Here is a 15,859-nt window from a genome sequence, read left to right as displayed (position 1 = left end):
CACATTGATGACCTCTACTTCAGGCGCCTCCTCTGCCTCCTCCGCCGACTCCCATTTCAGTCTGGGACCGGCTTGCACGCACGCCAAGAAGTTAGCCGCCTCCGAGCTCCTTTAGCAATAGCGGCTTCCTGAAACGAGCCAGCATCCCCAGCATCTACCTGCTCCGCCAGTGCAGGAGAATTCACCTCGCCAACTTCAGGCATCAGGACGCTCAGATCAGGCTGGACGGGGTAAAGGGTCTCCAGCTGCCTCTATTCCTCCTCTATGGCCTGCTGAGTCGCAGCTTCCTCAAGTGCAGCACGCATTCCGCTAATCTTTCCCCACCAGGTAGCATAGGCGACAATATTGGTGGCTAGGGAAATCAGCTCGTTGATCCTCTCTTCAGAACGCTTGAGAGAATCAGAGAAGGTGCTGCACACCTCCTGAGTACGCGCCAGCTGGTCAGCTCCCTCCTTCAGCTTCTTCTTGGCTCCAGCAAGCTCGGCTTTTAACTCCACCACCCGTCCCCTCAAGTCAGCACGCTGCTGCTCCAGCTCAGCAATGGTTCCAGTCAGCTCCTGATTCCTGGCACTTGTGGCCCTACTGGTAGTCTGGACCACATTGATCATCTTCCTATTATATAAGGCTGACTGGAAGGCCTGCAAGCAGAAAAAGAAAGAGTCGACAAACTTGTCATTAAAAAGGAAGAAGTTCGGGGTAAGCAACAGAGGAGGGACACTCACCATGAAGGCGTTATGCACGTCGTTCTCTGCCATCTCCTCTGGCGAGAACTCTGAGAAGATCTCCACCGATGAGGGGAAGAGGATCTGGTCGATTTCAGGCCAGTATGGCACCTTGTCAATATTTCCAAAGCCCTCTGGAAAATGGGCGATGATGCCACCACTAGCAGCAGCAGCAGGAGTAGCAGGTGGGTTAGGAGGATGACGGGACAACGGCCTGACTTCTAAGGGCTCAGGAGGAGCAACACTGGAAGGGTTAGAGGGAGACCGAAAGGAAGCAGTAGGGGCACTCCTCTTGGAGGCAGAAGCTACGTCAGGGCTCGCAGCAGATCGCTTTCTTTTAGCACTCTGGAGGATGGCCTCCAAAGGGTCAAGTTTTGAATCTACACGCAGCCAAAATTTTAGATGTCAGAAGCACCAGATAGGCAGCAAGATTACGAGCAAAGATAGCATAAGTAACAACACAGAGTGGCTTACCAGAAGACATGCTGTGAGTTGACTGCTGTGGTTGGAGGAAGAAGCAGGTGAGAAACCAGGGAGCAGATCGGGAAACTTTCTCTCGGACTGAGGAACGCAGAACAGTTTGTTACGGGCAGGTGTCGGGTCGCCCAAACAAGTCAGCTGACAGAGGCCTGCACGAAAGGAAGAAGTAAGCCGGTAAGCATTAAGGGAAGACAATCAGGCGTCAGGAGAACTACTTACTCGAGGTAATAATCCAGTCCTCGAAGATGTAGTTAGCAGGCGGCTGGATGGAAGCCTTCCTCACATACAAGAAGTCTTCAAACCACTTCTCATCCCTGGACTTCGACACGTGCCTGAAAGGAGTCTCACCAGAGCCCCGGAAAGAAAACTGGCCCTCTTCCCAGGGACCGGATCTGGTACATGTGGGCTAGCTCGCCCAGGGAGATTGAGCCGCTGGTATTCTGACTAGCAGTCAGAGAGTAGAGAAGGACCCTCCAGATGTTGGCAGAGATTTGCGCCATAGCAAAACTGTTGGTGCGGAGGAAGTCTTGCATAAGTTTTGGGAAAGGGAAGCGAAGACCGTATCTAAATGGGTAGAAGTATAAACAAACCCATCCCGGCCGAGCAACGTCTGCCTTTTGTCCTGGTTCAGGGATCGCTATTTCGACCCCATCGCCAAGGCCCAGTAACTCTTTTATTAAAGGAGTGTCACCGTTGGTGAGAGAAGAGTCGCAGTCGTGAGGGTGGACAAAGAGTTTGCGAGAAGGAAAAACGGGATCTGGGTTTTGGTCGGCAGGGGCCGAGGTCGAGGTGGCAAGACGGGTTTACCCATGGTCGGAAGGGAGAGAAAGGAAAGGATTAAAGAAAATGCGCAAGAAAAATACCTGGAAAAGGGCGGCGAAGGTGGCGGCAGGAGAGACGGAGTCCGGCGAAGGGATAGAAGGGAGGAGAAGGGTTTTGGGGAGATAAGGGGTTTGATTTTTGAAATTAATGAAGTAGGGGAGGGGAGTTGAGATTATAAAGGAAGAGAGAGAGGGAGAGTGCGAGAAATGAGGGAGAGAAGGGATAGGGGCAATGATGAGTACAAGGGAAGGAGTGCAAAAGACGGCGCAGGACTTTTCAAAAATATGTGTACGTAATTCCTTATTCGACGCCTCGAGACGTATCTCACAAGGAATTAGGGGCAAACTGTAACACCCCCATACTCCAAGTGCCTTACCAGGACCACTCAGGTATAAGGATGCCACCATCTCGGTTACCCGAGGCATGATAATCATAAGACAATGAAGAAACATACTTTATTAAATAAGTTTAAGTGATTACATTATAAAACCAAAACTAACAAAAGGAATTACAAGGTTCTCATACGGTCTACTGACTAAAACTATCAAAGCTACTAGACTTCGTCGACACAAACGGAAGACTTCTAACCGCCACGTGATGACTCATCCCGGCCTATCCCATACGCGTCATATCACACCGCTCAATAATCGCTCACCACCCCGAATGGATCACCACGAGTTTTAAAACATTTAAACGGGTCGAGTACTAATCACACAATTCAATACATATATCAACAATAAGATAAACAGACAATTTGAACCGCCACACACACACACACACATCCAACCAACTCCCATCGTCTCAATATCGACCGTCCCTTTGGACCCGCCCGATGGGGGACCGCGCTGCGTTCCCACCTAAGCCCCGCTCATCGTACGAGCGATAACCCTGTCCATTAATGTGCACATCCCCTTTCGTGGCGGGTTCCACTAAGGGCGAAACTAGGGCGTGAAGTCACTCCCGCAAGTGACCCCACTCAGCCGAGAACGCATCTCGAGAACCATCAACAACACAACCACAATCACAAACACAAGTACAACCATCAAATCAATTAACTAACTACAGCACATCACCAATATCCCATTATGGGACTAATACTGAGTAGGAAATCCTACCTGGTTAGCACAACACGCAGACGGTATCTACAAATTGTCTCAAAACGCCTCTTCTATGAACTCTCCTCCTACCATACAACACATAGATACTACTATTCAATTACTATTCATAAAAACCCCCAATTCCTAAATTAGGGTTTCACTAATCTTAACAAAACATCATATAAATTACATTAAAAGCTTACCCTCGACGCAAGGAATCCAACGACACAAACTACGATGCAAACCGGCCGTCTGAACTCCGGGAATTGTCAAGAACGCGATTAGGAAGAAGACAAGTTGCTTTCTCTCTTAAACAGGTTTTAGGTTTTGTAAAAAGTGATTTAGAACAAAGACGAATTGGTTTAAATACCTTAATCGCGTAATTAACAAAACCCGAGAAAACTCCCCCGTAAAACCGGACACTCGATCGAGTACCCAAGGTACTCGATCGAGTACCCCCCTACTCGATCGAGTGCCCCAGCTACTCGATCGAGTACCCAACAGGTCAGAAACTATTTTATTTCGCAACTTGCCCTTACTCGACAGAGTAAGGGCTACTCGATAGAGTACCCCAAGACTTATAAATACGGAGTATTACAGTCTTCCCTCCTTAAAAGGAACTTCGTCCCCGAAGTTCAACCCATACATAAAAACAACCATACTGACTCGACCAAGACACAACAACTTAGCTAAGGACTCGAGAACTCGACCGAACATAGAACATGAACTCTTAACCCCCATTCTACATGCTATGTTTACTTCCACAACATGACTTACTATATCGTATCTACCACATATATATCTCTCACGACACCAACTCCACACATAATCAACTACCATCCTCTAATGCTGCTAGCTCCATAATATCATCAACTATCAACATCAACTATCAAACCCAATTCCAAGACACTCATAGACATCAAACGGGATGTTACATTCTACCACCCTTAAAAAGGAACTTCGTCCTCGAAGTTTACTCACACTCGTAACCTCATCATCCAACTGTCAATACTAGCGAAATATTCTCACACTCCTAAACATCACGCTACTACAAGCACGGTCATGACCTTTAATAAAATCACCCACAACATGAATCGATCTTTTATTCTACATCAAGACTCAATCTTCCGAGTATATTACCATATGTACAACCATTCAAAATCTGTTTTATCGCACCCTACTCCTCTTAAGACAAATGTTACGTCCTCGTGACTCACTAATACCAAACCATGTCTATATCTCATTACCCCCTATACCACCACATGTCAAAGATAACCGTCTATAAACCAAACACTCACCATTCTTATATCCAAGGCTCTCTTACTTAAACAATTCTCATACTTCAACTCACTCGTCACACCACCTAACCTATACCTCAAAATCTTTATCTTAACCCAAAACTTCAACTTTCCACATTACCGCAACATGACATACCTCTCTATATAAACTATATGAAACTCCCATCATCAAAAGCATAACTCACGCTCCACACTTGTTACGTACACTCACACTAGATCCTCAAGTTCTTTCTTTCATCACCGCAAAATTCATACACAACTTAACATGACACTAATTTCCCCAACACCCTACACTCACTGTCTCAACAAAAGATTATGATCTACCTGCCGCTTTCAGATCATTACAACTCATGTTCCACGAATCATTTTCCATTATCATGTCCACTAAAACCTTATTTAGAACAAGATCAAAATTACTGTAACAACCTCTCACGACCGAGTCCCATCAATAGAACATCACTATAGCATGACAACAACGAAACATATACAACTCTATTTCACATCATACTCTACCTCATTCCCAACTTAACCTAGTAAAGAAAACATAAATAAGCAAGACAACTGTCTATCAGCACAAACTGAAACTCGCAGAGAGCAACATCAAACAAAACAACAATCCATGTATAACTGGTATGTACTTTCGAAACTCGAATCATAATCATCCCGCCTAATCCACCACAACCGGTGACGGCATCACAACACCGCCACCAACAGCCACACCGTAGTGCGAAAATACCCGCATCACAACACTAAATATCGTGCCCGGATCACCACCCGAGGCACCATAACCACACCGATAGACATCACAACCGCATACAATTCCCATAGATACTGACTTAGCATAACTCCTCAGACAAGAAAAACTTACTCAAATCCACTTTATTCAATCACGACGCAACATATTATATGAATAAACAGATACGCATCACATGAACATCATCTCTATCATTTCACGGAATACACATGTGTTATCAATACACATAAAATTATAACTAGCCATGTCAAATCAATCAAATTATTACCTTTTTGGATATCATTCAATTAAACTACCGTGTCCAACATATATATATTACAGAACATTCATAAAATAGCTTTATAATTATCACACCCTACCACTTCTTGTGAGGTCAGAACCTCACACAAACATTTACACATATAATAGACCCGTAATCACAACCAACTAGTCAATCCTGACCACGTAAGTTACCACTCAACAAAGGTTACCTGTTGTCCGAGCTTAACTCGCATGCCCCTCATCACATTCTTCCATTCGCATCACCAAGACTTCCTTCGCCATACATAACCATACAGCTAACACTCATTATGAGAAACCACCTCCTAAGACTATGTCTTATACTTCCTGACAACCATACTTTTATCAATTCAGTCTTTACAAAATCAGCCTCTTTAGAATTGCCACTTTTCTAATATACACTTTTCCTTAACCACTAGTCAAAGACCATAACACTACCACTGTCCGGACATCAAACCTCTTCACTCATCTCTAAATATCATGATTTCTTTTCTATCCTTGGTTAACATCCCAAACAACGAACATCGAATCCATGAACAAAATTATTCCAACATTCTTCCCAATAATTTCCTTAATTGAATCATCGTCCATTTCTCCACCAAAATCTCATATTATGCAGATATTCTTCTAACTTCTTACCTTCCTTAATTCCTCGAAACTCATTATCAATCATGTTGTCCTGAAACTCCTATATAACCTTCAGCTAACATCTTCGTGATACTATCACACATTTCGATGATTCCTTACCTTTACATCACATAACTCCGGTGAACATTTTCCTCAGCTTACTTTTATCCTTCTTTTCTCTTTACACTCAATAATACCAATTTAATAGCTCAACTCCTTATTACTTCTATCTAACCCTTTTGTGCACCAATTACCTTCTCATCGCTCCAAAACTCAAATCCCATTATTTTATATCGATATCATCTCCCTCTTTCTTACCACAAATATTCTCTTATTATGTCATCAATCACCCTTGCCACTAATACATCCATAGAATCAACGTTCTTGTTCAACAATTGCATCTCCTTCTTACATCTCTAGAAATCAAAATTCCTTTCATACCGCCAATTACCCAAGGAACTCACACAGTAGTTTCATCTTTTAATAAACCTCCCAAACTCACTCACTGTCTATAAATACACCTCGCGACATGTCTCCACCAAGTTCACTATATATTACTCTTCTCAACCCCTTTAAACGAACTTTCACTACCTAAATCCATAACCCACACGACTCCTAACCATTTTCCTCCTTAACTCTTTACACATCTCAAGCTGCCACTATCCACATTCTTACTTTCAATCTTTTCATTCTCACGTTCATTATACTCACATCATCCCTTGTCTATATTCACTTATTTCTACATTACTCAACACACAATCATATCACTCATCCCGTCTCGCAAAACGTGCGCCTTGCCTCAATAAACTATACCAATCTTCCTTTTCTTTTTCCACCATCTATCATAATCACTCATAATTCATGTCCTCCCCACTGAACTCATACTCATCATAGTGCCACTCTTTACAACATAAGATTGGGTAACTTACGCTTCAGGACCAACACATACGTAAAACAATGCATAAAGAAATAATACAACACCTTTGAATTAAACATAATATGCAACGAATGTCAAAAGACAAACATATGACCCGAAATACGCATATGACTGCACGACAGACCCACTCGATCGAGTACGAGAACCTACTCGATCGAGTTGAGGCTACTCGATCGAGTGCCCAATCATGCTCGATCGAGTGCCCCACCTTAACCCAAATAGACCTTTCGATCTCGACTTACTCGACCGAGTAGCCCGGCTACTCGATCGAGTGACCCCACACTCGATCGAGTACCCTAGGTACTCGATCGAGTGCCCAAACACGATTCCGGGTCAAAATAACGACAAGTACCCACTCGATCGAATCAAACCCACTCGATCGAGTCATGCATTTCGTGAATACTACCCGCATGTTATCTCACATACCCCAACGTACTATGCATTCGTTATTATTCCGACATTATGATTACAACTACGCATTCAAATCTGCGCGACTCCTCATACAATCAACAAAATAATCTACTTCGTGTTATTAAGTGCCACGTTATAAACAACCATCATGCTTTTCATCCAATTCGTTATACAAAACACATATCATTGAACCTCTATTCTTCATGTTACTACTTACCAAAAGTCAAACATTACCACCTATCATGCTCATATAACATTCAACTTTCAATCATGTATTACTCGTATGTTTTAAATTTTCATAACTTTTCATAACACAAACCACACCCATACACTACAAATCCTATTTCCATGTTGCTAATACAACAACATTACAAATCCACTTCATCACACATCATCATATACGAACTACTTTCTTTTTCTACCATATCATTCATCATTCTCATATACTTTTTCAACGATTCCAACCAACATGTCAACCAACTATCATGCAACATACTTTCAACAAACCATATACAACACAATTAACATACACGTCACACATATACCCACGGACTCCACGTTCCCATACCATGTGATCGGCTTAAGTATCATGGGGCCAAGATTTTGAAGTGAGGGCGCCTACTCACCCAAAACCTAGCATCGGTAGGGGGCTCCCATTACACATACACCAGGTTCATTTTATTAGACTCTCTACGTTCATTATGTTCATTTGTTACAGGTTCCAAAATCGTCGCTCTGATACCATTTGTAACACCCCCATACTCCAAGTGCCTTACCAGGACCACTCAGGTATAAGGATGCCACCATCTCGGTTACCCGAGGCATGATAATCATAAGACAATGAAGAAACATACTTTATTAAATAAGTTTAAGTGATTACATTATAAAACCAAAACTAACAAAAGGAATTACAAGGTTCTCATACGGTCTCTGACTAAAACTATCAAAGCTACTAGACTTCGTCGACACAGCGGAAGACTTCTAAGCGCCACGTGATGACTCATCCCGGCTATCCCATACGCGTCATATCACACCGCTCAATAATCGCTCACCACCCCGAATGGATCACCACAGTTTTTAAAACATTTAAACGGGGTCAGTACTAATCACACAATTCAATACATATATCAACAATAAGATAAACAGACAGCTGAACTGCCACACACACACACACACATCCAACCAACTCCCATCGTCTCAATCGACCGTCCCTTTGGACCACCCGCCGATGGGGGACCGCAGCCGTTCCCACCTAAGCCCCGCTCATCGTACGAGCGATAACCCTGTCCATTAATGTGCACATCCCCTTTCGTGGCGGGTTCCACTAAGGGCGAAACTAGGGCGTGAAGTCACTCCCGCAAGTGACCCCACTCAGCCGAGAACGCATCTCGAGAACCATCAACAACACAACCACAATCACAAACACAAGTACAACCATCAAATCAATTAACTAACTACAAAGACATCACCAATATCCCATTATGGGACTAATGCGAGTAGGAAATCCTACCGGTTAGCACAACACGCAGACGGTATCTACAGCTGTCTCAAAACGCCTCTTCTATGAACTCTCCTCCTACCATACAACACATAGATACTACTATTCAATTACTATTCATAAAAACCCCCAATTCCTAAATTAGGGTTTCACTAATCTTAACAAAACATCATATAAATTACATTAAAAGCTTACCCTCGACGCAAGGAATCCAACGACACAAACTACGATGCAAACCGGCCGTCGAACTCCGGGAATTGTCAAGAACGCGATTAGGAAGAAGACAAGTTGCTTTCTCTCTTAAACAGGTTTTAGGTTTTGTAAAAAGTGATTTAGAACAAAGACGAATTGGTTTAAATACCTTAATCGCGTAATTAACAAAACCCGAGAAAACTCCCAGTAAATAGGACACTCGATCGAGTACCCAAGGTACTCGATCGAGTACCCCCTACTCGATCGAGTGCCCTGACTACTCGATCGAGTACCCAACAGGTCAGAAACTATTTTATTTCGCAACTTGCCCTTACTCGACAGAGTAAGGGCTACTCGATAGAGTACCCCAAGACTTATAAATACGGAGTATTACACAAACTGTTTGGGCTAAAATCTGCGCTTTAGCCTAACAAAGGGAAAGCCCACTTAATTCTGTCTGAAGAGTTGGGCCAAGTAACACGCGACAAATGGGAAGCCCACTGATGAAGGAGGCCCGCGTGCTTAAGAATTGTCAGGGAGATTTCAGGGAGATTAGGGAGAATAAGGCAAGAAACTCGTTATGGAAAGAGTTGTGATAGGAGTAATATTCCTTTCCATAAACGAGGTGGGACATATCTAGGGTTCCTACCCTATAAATAGCCAAAGGAGAATCAAGAAAGGACATTCAAGATCTAACGCATACACTCGACATATTGTGCTAGCTAAATTTTTATATCGTCTCCATTGTACTTGTTCTCTCATTAACAAGCTAGTGCAATACTTGGAAGGGTACCGTCCCCTTCCCGTGGTTGTTCCCACATTGGGTTTTCCGCGTCACCAAATCTCACGTGTCAACCTTATTTACGTACTTAATTCTTTTATTTAGCATTATACGCAATTATACAATCAATACGCAACGATTAAGACCGCATTGACCACTTACAACCTAGTTCGGTAAAAATTACCAAAACAACTACGGAATAACAATGGAGTAACATTAGAATAAGACTAACATGGAATAACAATGGGATAACATTAAAATAACATAAGTGTAACACGGAATAACAATAACAATACATTAGAAGAACACGGATAACAATAACAATGGGGTGACATTAGAATAACATAAGAGTAAAATGGAATAACAATGGAGTAACATTAGAATAATATTAGAATAACACTAGAGTAACACGAACTAATAATGGCGTGACATGGCTTGTCATTTTTCTCCAACTTGTTAGTGACTAGATTGCCCTTGTGTTATTTTACTGTTACTCTAAGTTACTGTTATCCCATTCTTACTCCGTGTTATTCCATTGTTATTTTTAAAATTTTCATTATTATTACTTTCTCCCTTCATTTTATCCGTTTGTTTACCTTTTATATTTTTTTTAGTGAGCAGAAATGTTTGAATTTATAAAAGTAATACTCTCTCCGTCCTGGTCAATAGTTACGCTGCGTTATTCCACCATTACTCTTATGTTATTTCACTGTTACTCTTGTGCTATTTTGTGTTATTATATTGTTACTCTGTGTTAGTCCACTGTTACTCTTATGTTATTCCACTGTTAGTGTGTGTTATTGTATTATTACTGTAATGTTATACTCTTATGTTACTATGTGTTATTCTATTGTTACTCTAGTGTTATTCCACTGTTACTCTTATGTATTCCACTGTTAGTGTGTGTTATTGTATTGTTACTCTAACTAGTGTAGTTCCCGTGCTACAACACGGAATTTTCAAGATGAAATTTATAAAGAGAAACTTTTAATAAAATTATTTGCATAAATTAAAGCTACTTTTAAGTTAACGTTATAATATACTAAATATAATATTAATAAGGAGATAGAAATAAAGTTTACTATTAATAATAACACTAAAATAATGTTAAATCGACAATGGGAACTAATTTATGAAATTAAGTTAGATGTAAAATCTAGTTAAAAAACCTATTAGCCTTAGTAAAAAAACTGGTAAAATAATATACTACGCGTCTAAAAAGACGATTTTCAAATTATTAAAACTAACATTTTCACTTTCTATTTCCTATAAGAAAATACATAAAAATTGTTATACATTATTTAAAAAATACTCCATGCTCCATATTACTAAAATAAAGATTTCATAATTTGAGAGTGCAATTAATATGTTGTAAAATTGCATAATATATCAGAGGTAATTGATTGTGATTGTATATTTTCGGGATAATATTGTAAAGCTTGCATAATTTGAGAGGTTGTTTCCATGTATAGGATTGCATTTATTCGAAAAGTCAAAGCATACATTTGTTTCCATGTATAGGTTTTCAATTGATTCAAATCATATTTAGACTTGACGCAAAAGCAAATTTGATTTAGTAAAGTCGACGACCCAACTTAGACTGGCCCATCAAAGAGTAGTGTAAGTTAGGCGGGAAAACTACTTTTGAATTTTATTCTCTTAGTAATAAGGGAGATGTTATACTCTTATGTTACTATGTGTTATTCTATTGTTACTCTAGTGTGTTATTCTATTACTATGTGTTATTCTATTGTTACTCTTATATTTTTGGAATGTTATTATGCTATTATTATTCTTATGTTTCCACTATTACACTTATGTTACCCCGTGTTTGTCCATTTTTTAATCACTTTGTTGGGTCCTATTTTATGGATTTAAATAGTTAAATAACTCATTTTTATAGTTTAATTAATAATTAGCGTGTTTTATAATGATTGCAAGTACTTGTCATAATTCAAAGGATAAGAAATGCTTTTGTTCGTTTAATATTTGTACGGATCGAGTTACAAAATGACGACGGAAAATCAAGAAGCAAGACGAATCAAAGCGGATCTGAACAAATCATATACGGAGTAGAACAAATGAGCAATATGATAAAGTAAAGGTCATGACATTGACTAAACTCAAAATCAAAATTCACCCTGTTAGAGTGTCAGTTCCTCCACTGAGCTGCACGTGAAACTTGAATGAATAATGTTGTCACAAGCTCTTCTATTGTACTGCCATTTTCTGCGTATCATTCTATCACATTCAATTCTGTATCTTAATGTTCTCAAAAACGGAGAAAATATCTCATCATGAGCTCCTCCCACTTCAGCTCTATCTCTTCAATCTGGTTAATCTAATTTTACCCTCAGTCCCTCACCAACCATCTTCGTAATTAGACACCTTTAACGGAGCCCAACCAGGCTGTCCGGAACCACCAGCAATATCTCTCGTTACGGACCTGCTGCTAACACCGGAACAGTGCCCACGAGCCACCACCGCTTGGCCAACCTCAGTTGAGTGACGTACTAAACTAGCCCAGCAGCATCAACGCAACGCCGACATCACCGCATCTGGAACCACCAGCAGTATCTCTCGTTATGGACCATGGCCATACATCTGCCTCACTCAACCTGCTCCTCTGCCCACCTGCAATTGCATCTCCACACTGTACTCAGCATCATCTGCTCCGTGCTCACGAGCAGCAATCCAGTATCACCATCTGAACACCACAATTGCAGCTCTAAAACCGAGCTCATTCCAGCTAATGCCACCACGAGCTTGTATCTCGCACCAATGCACCATCACTCCAACAAGGATCCCGACGTGTACGATGAACTCCATCTTCTCTGATATTTTTGTATTAAATCGATGTCCTTTACTTTCCTCAGTAACCTACATCAAACCAATCACTTGCTGAATCATTCTTGTAGAAAGGCTCATTCTGCCAAGCACACCAGTAAATTATATTCCGTTCACTTGATCCAGATATAAATTAGTGAAATTAGCGAAACATACCTAGCAATATATTCACTGGAAAATGAAACTAATTAGATTCAACTGAGAGTCTTACAGTGAGAAGAATAGATTATCAAAAATACATAACTGAAAATGCATTTGCAAAAATTATTCTAATATAATGCTGCCATATAGCCCAAAATATGGTAATCCCATATCCAACATCATCACCCTGCAATTCAGACATAATCCAGATAAGCTATGTTTCTAGTGAGTTGTCAACACAATGCACAATCATGTGTTCGATACCTCCAAAGACGTCATATTTGTCTAGCTAGTGAATAGCACATCAGAACGTGGGTGGTCGTTTCTACTTTGCTTGCGCACACATTACAGTCCTGAGATAATCCATCAGACGAGTGACTCGCAAGTCGAGAGGGTTTATGTTACAACCCTCCACAATAACTGTTTCACTCTTGGGCATAAATACAAATCTCAAATCTTCTTCCAAATTCAGGAGTCGTAAATTAATTAGGCATAAAAAAGCAGACTAAGACAATGACAATGACAATTTAGGCATCGTACTAATTAGGCTACCCAAATCATTCAAACTTTACTTATTAATTGATTACCTCAAGGAGCTCAAAATCAAATTAATCATAACCCTAACATAGTTATAGCATAATAGCATGAAATTGTACAAATATATTCATCGAAAACTCAAATCAAATACATATTTTGGATTCTCATACCTAATTTCGTTTTGTATTATGATGAATTTGAGTTTGTCGTTGCCACGAACAAAGACTAATTTCTACCGATTCAATGAGCCGCGACTCTAGCAAATAGCTTTCATACTAAAAATTGTCAAATTTGATTGCAAAGAACTCATAAAAGAATTACAAAGGCAAGTTTGAAGAAAACTAACCAAGTGGTAATTGATAAGATTTACCATTTTTATCCAATAAGAGGGTCAAACATTAGAAGAAGATATCTAATTTGAAGAAGGAATTATTCTCCGAAGGAGAAGACAGAGGAACAAACATTTCATGAGAGAGAAATGTATCTAGCTGACTGACAGAAAATAAGAGGGAGCGGTTTTAATTATCAGCGTTGTAATTACTTCCTTGCCCTTATTAAGACGCGTTATACTCAGCCGTCAGATCTTTTAATCGGTTCAGATTTGCGAGCACAAACTCACCATAAAGAACAAAACTCACAAGGTCCCAATTCTCTCTCTCTCTCTCTCTCTCTCTCTCTATATATATATATATATATATATATATATATATATATATATATAGAAATAAGATCTCGTGCGAACTAAAAGTTCGGTGCGAACTTACGAACTAACTAAAAACTGTCAGACTGGAAAAATCAACGCCCCCCAACTCAAACTAAATCTCCCACAAACCCAATTACCAACTCCCTGACATCCTCATCCACAACACTTGCAACCATGCCGACCACTCCACCACGCCGGTAAGTCGCCGTACTACCGGAGATTCGATAGTTCCTTGTCGGGGCCGGCATCGGTGTGAAACAAACTGACTACTATCCCCCCTCTTCTCAAGCTTGTCCCTTCCAATCTACTCTCATCCCCCACTCTCCTCACATGGCGGTGATGAGGACGTCTTACCCAGATCCGGAGCCATCGAAGCAGAAACGTTGATGGGCCTGTTTCGATAAGTGTATACCCAGATCAAGAACTTATTCCCAGCGCACCGGTAAACCACCGTTCTATATTGTATGCTCTTTTCTTCAAATTTCGAAACGTTTTAATTTTAATTGGAGATGTACTAAAAATCAAGTAACATTTCGAAAAATTAATCACAAAAATGACATAGTCGGAATATTTCGAGTAAGGAAATGTCCTCGTGCCATCTGAGATTGCCGTTGTGTGAAAGTGGTGGTGATGATAGTGGTGGTGGCGACGAGGCAGTGGTGGTGGTTGTGGCAGTTATTGGTGACCGGTGGTGGCGTTACCATCAGCAGTGGGTTTGCGCGATTCTGGACCATTAGTGACCGGTGGTAGAGTTGTGAGTGGTGTCGGTCTGAGGTTATGTGGGGTCGGTGTTGGTCGTGGGGATTGGCGGTGATGTGGGGTCAGTGGTGGTGGTTTCATATTAGTGGAGGTGGTGGTAAAATGCCATTGTTGGTCCACTTCATTGACGACGGTGCATTTATTGACTACCCCAAAGCCGATGATGTCCAGCCACTAAGCCGCTCTACCAAAGCCGATAATGTTCAATTTTGTAATGTGAATCCTAGATCTACTATAAATGAAGTTGAATATCAAAATAATAATCGCAACAATGGATTTATTTGAGATACACAGCTATGTCAAGCTAGATACACACGTTTATCTTCATAGATACACATCTCTGTCAAGCTAGATACATTCTTTTACCTTGCTAGATATACATCTCTTATAAGCTATACAGTTTTTTTTTGCTTTGCTAGATACACACTTTTACCTTGCTAGATACACATTTTTGTCAAGCTAGATACACTTCTTTAGATTACTAGCTACAAGTCTTTTACCTTACTAGATACACATTTTTGGCAAGCTATATACACTTCACATTTTTGTCAAGCTAGATACACTTCTTTAGATTACTAGCTACAAGTCTTTTACCTTACTAGATACACATTTTTGGTAAGCTATATACACTTCTTTACCTAGCTAGATACACATATCTAGGAAGCTAGATACAATCATTTACCTTGCTAAATACACATCTCTAACAGCTAGGTACGCTCTTTTACCTTATTAAATACACTATTTTACCTTGCTATATATTCCATTGGCTAGCCATGACTGTATCATTCCAATACCAAAAGCAACAAAGACGACTGTCTTGAGATGCAAGGACAGTAGGACACTGAGTATAATATGTATTTAAACGTGTTTACATAGAGAAGTTACATTTAAACTCATCATTAACTCACATTATGTTTCGTTACAAGTGTACTGTACAACGTATTTTACATAGCTTTACTAACTTGCAAGCAATA

General features: G+C 40.5%; 1 long non-coding RNA gene across 1 annotated transcript; it reads right to left on the bottom strand.

Moving 5' to 3' along the window:
• Positions 1–11,964: 11,964 nt before the first annotated feature.
• LOC141600212 (uncharacterized) lies at positions 11,965–14,032 on the bottom strand. Its single transcript, XR_012524256.1, has 2 exons — positions 12,902–14,032; positions 11,965–12,778 (listed from the first exon to the last, which is right to left on the bottom strand). It is a non-coding gene; the product is annotated as an uncharacterized LOC141600212 (long non-coding RNA).
• Between the last annotated feature and the right edge of the window lie 1,827 nt (positions 14,033–15,859).

This window comes from Silene latifolia, chromosome 9 (genome assembly GCF_048544455.1).
Source record: "Silene latifolia isolate original U9 population chromosome 9, ASM4854445v1, whole genome shotgun sequence".
Classification (NCBI taxonomy): Eukaryota; Viridiplantae; Streptophyta; class Magnoliopsida; order Caryophyllales; family Caryophyllaceae; genus Silene; species Silene latifolia.
The sequence above is the reverse complement of the archived record's forward strand: the minus strand, read 5'-3'. Positions and strand labels throughout refer to the sequence as shown.